We start from the raw sequence: 7604 nt of genomic DNA, 5'->3' as shown, positions 1-7604 counted from the left end.
GCACAGAGCCCATCTCCCTCTCTGGGTCTAGAGTCCCCAGCCTCTCCATCTCTCCATGTCATCATCTCTGCCTCCATCTCTGGCGTCACTGTTTCTCTGGGTAGGTTCCCACACTCCGTTCTTTTCCCTTGATGGTCCCAGGGACCTCCGCTCCTGGACTGCAAAGTCAATCACTCCCCTCCTTTTGCTACAAAAGGACACAACCTCACAATTAGTCCTGATAACAGTTATTCACTATTGTATCACAAGAGACCTATCCCATCTCCTTTCACCAGCCCTACCCAGACAGATTGGATACTACTCAGTGGAGATTCTACCTTCCTCTGCGCCATCTGGATTCCTCACACACTCTTAAAGTAAACTCCCTCTTGAAACCTTGTAAGCCAGTCACTTCTTGCCCCTTTGTAGACCCCCATCTGGGGTAGCCAATGTCTAAGTTGCCCATTCCTCTCAACCCTGCCTACTGAGGGGGTGAAAATGATCCTCGCTGTAAAGATTTGTTCCCTCTTTTGAACTACTACATTCATAAGTATAGGTCAAGTTCATCAAATTGTATCAGATTACTCTTTTTTTCCTCTTCTTTCTTCTTCTAGTCAAGTTCTGATCATCCAGCCATTGAAGCCAGGTCAAGTGGGTACTATATCTGCAAGTATGGGTGTACTTGTGTATCTCCCCTCACTTCATATCAGCTGGACGCTTCACTCTCCGCTCTTGTCCTCTGTGGCCATGTCACTGTCTCTAGGCCCAGGTGTCCCCAGGTCTTGCCATACTGCTGGCCAACCAGGTTTCAACCTGGGTTCACAGGAGTCTATTGAATGTGGTCAGACTTAGCTCACAATTTCATTGCTGTTTTTCCCCCACTTCCTCTTATCAGTGACTAACATGCTCCAGACCACATGCCTGCTCATGTATTCTCCTTGAGTCTTAGTCTTGGAAGGGGGTTTGACCTGAGGGGACCCAATCACTTGCCTTGATGGCTCCTGGACGAACAACTTGCTTGTTCTTGTAGAAGTTAATCAGACTGCCATTATTGTTTTTGATTTTTCCTGCCAGTCTTTCTTCAAAGAAGCATCTTCTGTTCTTCTAGCCAATACAGGCTGGTCTGCTTGTCCTTTCAAGTGGAAATTTCCTGCTTCAGAAGATTCTGGATGGGGTCCAGGATTCCACCTATGACCTTATGCAATGCAAAGGCTCCGCAGGAAGCCTCCTTCACTGGGCAAGTTCTAGCCCCATTTTAGGTATTCTAATCATTATATGCTGAAGATGGACTTACAAGCTTTCTATGGTGATGTTTCTGGCTAATCCTTTCTCTCCCCCTCAAATGTCCATTTTACAAAAGGGAAACCAAGATTCAAAAGACAGCCAAGCATTTTTACATTATTTCCTCTCTTTTACCCATTCAAACCAGGCCTCAATCCCTGTATCCCAGAGCCCTGTTGTTCCAAGGTTGTGCATACACCATTATTTACCTCTATCCCACTGAGTCCATGCAAACCTGCCTAAGTGTTCTCCCACACATCTTATTCTTCCATTCCCCTCCCCCTTCTTGTGTATTGCCAACCCCCTCCAGCACCCAAGCTATCCTTTGTCTATTCCCTGCCCTGTGCTCCACCTTCCTCTCCATCCTCTCAATTTACCCCATACATCCCTGGTAACCAGCAAAGGTTTTTTTTCCCCTTTTAGTGTGGGTTCTTTTTCTTAATCCTTTACAATAATGGTCCTATGCAGTATTTCTCCTATAGTGACTGACTAATTTCACTCAGCATAATGTCCTCAAGGTTCATCCTTTTTATGCGGTGGCTTGCAGCTTCCATGTTATTTTTCAAAGTAGCATAATATTTCATTGTGTATATGTACCAAAGTTTGTTTATCCATTCTTCTATTGATGGGCACTTAGGCTGTCTCCATCTTTTTGCTATTGTAAATAGTGCTGCTATGAACATTGGTGTGCATCTATCTACATGTGTTATGGCTCGTATTTTGTGGGTAAATACCAAGTAGAGGAATTGCTGGATCATAAGGTATTTCTATTTACAACCTTCTGAGGAAGTGCCATATTGTTTTCCAGAGAGGTTGGACTATTTTGCAATCCCACCAACAATGTAGGAACATCCTAGTCTCTCCTCATCCTCACCAGCATTTATTGTCTTTACTTTTTTTATCTTTGCTGTTATTTTTGGTGTGAGATGATATCTCATTGTTGTTTTGAACATGTCAGCTTGAGGGCTAAGGTGCACCTGACCCAAGCCATGGTATTTTCAATAACCTCATATGGATGCAAAAGCTGGACAGTGAATAAGGAAGATCGTAGAAGAATTGATGCCTTTGAATTGTGGTGTTGGAGGAGAATACTAAAAGTGCCACGGACTGCCAAAAGAACCAATAGATCTGTTTTGGAAGAGGTGCAGCCAGTGTGCTCCTTGGAGGACAAGATGGCTAAACTTTGTCTCTCATACTTTGGACATATTGTCAGGAGGGAACAGTCGCTAGAGAAGGATGTCATGCTGGGTAAGATGGATCGGCCAGGTGGCATCATTGATGGCGTCAAGTGTGGCAGCGGTAGTGAGGTTGGCCCAGGATCGGACATTGTTTTGTTCTGCTGTGCATGGGGTCGCTATGAGTCGATTCTGACTCAATGGCACCTGACAACAACAACAACAATGGCTAGTGATCATGAACATTTCTTCATATGTCTCCAAGACATTTTGAAGTTGTTTTAATTTGTTGATTATGTGTTGGTTTATTGCACCAACATTTTAGTTCTAGGTTTTTTTTTTTTAATATACAGTCAAGCAGATTGAGTGGGCTTGCAATTTTAGATGTTCATTTGACTGCAGTGATCACTCCTTTTTTTAGGTGTGTGGAAGAACTGGCATGAGTATGGGTGTCTGCTTATAGCTTCTGGTGAATGTATTTTCCGCTGTTTATTGTTAATCCAGTAATGCAGGAGCAAATGGTAGCACTCACGCATTGGGTAGAGTGGTAGATGGTAGGTGTGGTATGATGGCTGATTAGTGGGGTAACAATGTCTTCCTCTTATCAAATGGAGCAGAATAAAACAAATCATAAGAAAAGACAAGACAGAAAAAAGAAGGAATTGGTAAAAATAAAGAAGAGGAAGAGTGAAAAAATAACACAATAAGAAGGAAGAAAACATGGAAAAAATAAAGGGAAAAGAGAAAAAGACAAAACAAACAACAAAAACCAAAAACAGGAAGAAACCCCAGAAAAGTGTTGCTGCAAGCTCTGTTGCAGGATTCAAGGGGCTTGGTCCTGTGGGTGAGGCTGGAATCTAGCATATAATTTGCCAGGCATGTACCTGTCAAGGAAGCAGCCAGGTGCGAACACTGAGTTTCCTGAGAGTGAGAGTGATCAATTACAAGATCATTGTAGGTAATGGGCTCCATCTGTTTGGGAATCAGTGCTGTGGGTGGACGCTGGTAGTTAGTGGGTAGTGGGTTGTCTGTAGCCCACCAGGTTGGTCTGCACATTGGAGAGCCTTACCCCAAGTGTCTTAGTAATCTAGTGCATCTATAACAGAAATACCACACGTGAATGAGTTTAACAAACAGAAATGTATTCTCTCACAGTTTAGGAGGCTAAAAGTCCAAACTCATAGTGCTGACTCTAGGCATAAGCTTTATCTCTTTGTCAGCTCTAAAGAAATTTCCTTGATTCCTTTCAGCATCTGTAGGCCAGGCGTTCCTTAGAGATCCCATGTGTCTTGACATCAATCTTCCCCTGAATTGAGGAGCTTCACGGTACAGAGACCCCAGGTCAAAAGGATGCATTCCACTTCGGCTCTTTTTTCTTGGTGTTAGGTCTGGTTTTGGCCATTTCTCTCTCCTTTTCTTTCTTGTATGACAAAGGTGTTGCAGGCCACACCCCAAGAAACACCCCTTATATAGGATCAGGGCCGTATAGTGCTTATGAGTTGGGCTGCTAACCTCAAGGTCAGCAGTTCGAAACTATCAGCTGTTCCATGGGAGAAAGATGAGGCTTTCTGCTCCTGTAAAGATTTACAGCCTTGGAAACCCTATGCAGGGTCACTATGAGTCAGATACGACTCCACGGCACACCACCACCACTACTGATGGCACTTAACAATAACAACATCCCACCCTTAATCTTCTTATTGGTTTATCACATTAAATCTCATCTTTGGAAATCATTGCATAACTGCCACATTACATCATTGTTGTTAAGTGCAGTGGAGTCTGTTCCGAATCACAGATATCTTGTATAAGGTTTCTGAGGAGCAATTAGTGGGTTTGAACCACTGACCTTGCGGTTAGCAGTAAAATGCTTATTCTACACCAGCAGTCCACATTGCATCATTACACAACTACTAAACCACTGAGAAGAATGGATCAGCCAAGTTGACACATATTTTGGGGGAACACAATTCAATACATGACACCTAGTCACTGGCAAAATTTAATAGGGAAAGCAGGAGAAAAAAACAAAAACACTTTTTCAGTTGGTCCCAGTTCAGTGGTATGAGCACAGTATACTTTTGGGTGGGCACAGCCAATTATCCAGCTCCTGCCCAGACTCAGTTGTTGTTGTTGGTGGGGCACCTGGAATCCAGTGTCTCCAACCACAACTCCACAGGTCTTCCCCTCCTCTTGGGCCTTCAACTCAAATGACGAGGGCTCGTTACTGATGAATTATTTCATTCCCTTTCACTGGCTCCCTCCTTGCTCTATGGTTGCTAGTAACACTAATATCCTCACCTGCTTTGCTGCACTTTCCTCTCCCTCTTCAGCATGTATGTTCTGCTCACCTGTTTCACTTAGGATTTGGCCACACTGTATCTCTGTCCTAATAGAGATTGCATGAAATTGTGTGTTGACTTCTGAGTCCCAAACTGACCAGATGCAGTGTGTGGTCTCTTGCTGTCTCTCTCCTCTGTCACTGTTTTGGTCTTTCTTTCCAGTTTGTGTTTAATCCTAGTCTTTATCTTTTCCTTTGATGTTCAGAGTTCTAGAATTTTGATCTGTATATATTTTACTTTTTGTTGTTGTTGTTGTTTATTTTTCTGGTTTGTGTAGTAGAAGGATTCGGCAGTGTGTGTCCATAGGGCATCATCTTGTCTCTGCTACCTAACTGCTCTGTGTTCAAGAGCAAGCTCATGTATAATGCTCTTGCTATAATTCCACAACTCATCTGGTTCAATGCGTCAAATCTTTTTTTGAGATGGCCTTTAAATTCAGATGGGATGTATTCAAGGTGATACTTTGGCTCTCTTGGACTTGTTTTAATTTTTTTCAGCTTCATCTTGAATTTGCATATGAACGATTGATGGACTGTTCTATAGTAGGCACCTGGTATTGTTCTGATTGCCTCTTCATTGTCTCTTTCCACAAATGTAATTGATTTGATTGCTGTGTAATCTGGCAAGGTACACGTTGTATAGTTGCCATTTATGTTGTTGAAAAAAAGTTATTTGTAATGAATAAGTCATTGGCCTTTCAAAATTCTATCCTTCTAATATTTCCATTGGAGTCCTGGTGTGGTGCTGTGGGTTAATGTGCTGGACTGCAAAGTCGGTTTGAACCACAAGGTAGGTGGTTCGAATTCACCAGCTGCTCCTTGGAAAAACTATACAAGGTCATTATGAGTCGGAATCGACTCAATGGCACTTAACAACAACAATTAGTTTCATTGGGTTTCCTGTAGGCTTTCTTTTTTTTTTTTTTCTATGTATAAGATCATATCATCTACAAATAGAGACAATTTTACTTCTTTCTTATCCATTGAGAAACTTTTATTTCCATTTCTTGCTTTATTGCTTTTACTAGGACTTCTAATATAATGTTGAATCAGAGTGGTGATAAAGGTCATCCTTGTCTGGTTCTCAGTGTGTCTCTGTTAAGCATTATGTTGACCACTGGTTTTGTATATATGCCCTTTATTAAATTGAGGAATTTCCTTTCTATCCCTATTTTGCTGTTTTATCAGAAATGGGTGTTGGATTTTGTCAAATGCATATTCTGCGTCAATTAATATGATGTAGTTCTTTTCCTTAATTTTATGTATGTGGCATTGATTGTATTTCTAATGTCGAACCATCATTGCATACCTGGTATGAATCCCACTTGGTCATGATTTTTTATTAATGTTGTTGGATTCTGTTGTTTAGGATTTTGTTGAGAATTTTTGTATCAGTGTTCATGAGAAATATTGGTCAATGATTTCCTTATTAGTTATGTCTTTGCCTAGTTTGGTATCAAGGTTATTCTTGCTTCATAGAATGAATTAGGAGTATTGCATCATTTCCCATATTCTGGAATAGTTTTAGTAGAATTGGTGTTAGTTTTTCCGGGAATGTTTGGTTGAATTTGCCAGTGAAGCTGTCTTGGCCAAGACTTTTTTTTGTTGGAGAATTTTTTTTTTTTTTTAATGTGTGTGTAAACTGTTAAATTTCTTATTTTATGACGTCTCTGTTCAAATTTTCTACCTCAGATTGTGTTCATTTGGATATGCAGTATGTGTTGGGAGATTTGTTCCTTTCTTCTAGATTTTCAAGTTTATTGGAGTAGAGTCCTTCTTGTTGTTTTTGTTGCTAGGTGCCTTAGGGATGGTTCCAATTTGTAGTGACCCTATGCACAACAGAACAAAACACTGCCCGGTCCTGCGCCGTCCTCACAATTTTTATTATGTTTGACTCCATTACTGTTACCATGGTGTCAATCCATCTCATTAAGGGTCTTCCTTGTTTTCAATGATCCTCCATTTTACCAAGCATGGCATCCTTCTCCATGGACTGGTCTTTCCTGATAACATGTCCAGAGTACACACCGCCAAATACTGCCATCCTTCCTGATAATGAACAATCTAGCCATACTTTTTCAAAAACAAGATTTGTTTGTTCTTCTGGCAGTCCATGGTACTATCAGTATTTTTTTTTTTTTTTTAATCTTTGGGATTTTCTACATATAGGATCATGCTATCTGCAAATAGAATTTTACCTATTCTTTGCCAATTTGGATACCTTTAATCTCCCTTTCTTGCCCTATAGAACTGGCTAAGACTGCCAACACAATATTGAAGGAGTGGTGATAAAGGCTATCCTTGTCTGATTCCTGTTTGTAAAGGGAATGTTTTCAGTTTCTCTCTGTTGAGAATATTGACTGTTGGTTTTGTATATATGTCTTAATTATGTTGAAGACTTTACCTTCAATTCCTGCTTTATTGAGTAATTTTTATCAGAAATGGATGTTGGATTTTGTCACATGCCTTTTCTGCATAAATCGATAGAATCATGTAGGTTTTGTCCTTTTTAAGATTTATATATATTTATACGGACCATCCTTACATCTGTCATGAATCCTGCTTGGTCATGATTTTTTTTTCTATGTTGAATTCTATTGGCTAGGATTTTGTTGAGAATTTTTGCATCTCTTTTCATCATGAGGGACATTGGTCTACTCTTTTTTTTTTTTTTTTTATTAGTGATGTCCTTCCCAGGTTTTGGTATGAGGATTATGCTTGTTTCATAAAATGTATTAGACACATTTCCATTCTCTTCTGTATTCTGGAGTACTTTGACTGGAATAGGTGTCAGCTTTTCTCTGAATGGTAAAATTTACCAGTAAAGT

The sequence above is a fragment of the Chrysochloris asiatica genome, unplaced genomic scaffold (assembly GCF_000296735.1).
Source record: "Chrysochloris asiatica unplaced genomic scaffold, ChrAsi1.0 scaffold00062, whole genome shotgun sequence".
In the NCBI taxonomy this organism is placed as follows: Eukaryota; Metazoa; Chordata; class Mammalia; order Afrosoricida; family Chrysochloridae; genus Chrysochloris; species Chrysochloris asiatica.
This window is presented reverse-complemented; position numbering follows the sequence as displayed.